Here is a 480-nt window from a genome sequence, read left to right on the forward strand (position 1 = left end):
TCTCTCTTTCCGCTTTATTTCCTCCGATTTATATATCGTCTCTGTTTTCGTTTCAGGTTCGATTTTTTACGATATTTTTCTCGGTTTATCCGATTTCTCGTTTAATTTTCTTATAATTTTTTTAAATAGGACGCGATCGTCGTTAGATTTTCTGCAAGTTTCGATGGCTCTTGATTCTATGTAAGAAACAGAAAAAATCCGGTTCGATTCCGGTTTTATTCGTGCTTGGTTTTTGTTCTTTTGAAAAAAGAACCGTACGGCAATGCCGGCGGTAGGGATGAGGCGGTCCACTAGGGTTTTCGGAGTGGTTATGAAAGGATCCGACTCGGGTCGGGTTCTCCGGTCGGGTCGAAGGTTATTGCCCGAACAATCAGTCGAGGCAAAGACCAAAAGAGGAAACGAAGGAGAAGATTGGCCGCCTCCACCTAAGAATAATAGTAAAAAAAGTGTCGTTTTGGCAGAAACGGCACCTGAGGAAGA

Source organism: Cicer arietinum, chromosome 4 (genome assembly GCF_000331145.2).
Source record: "Cicer arietinum cultivar CDC Frontier isolate Library 1 chromosome 4, Cicar.CDCFrontier_v2.0, whole genome shotgun sequence".
Taxonomy (NCBI): Eukaryota; Viridiplantae; Streptophyta; class Magnoliopsida; order Fabales; family Fabaceae; genus Cicer; species Cicer arietinum.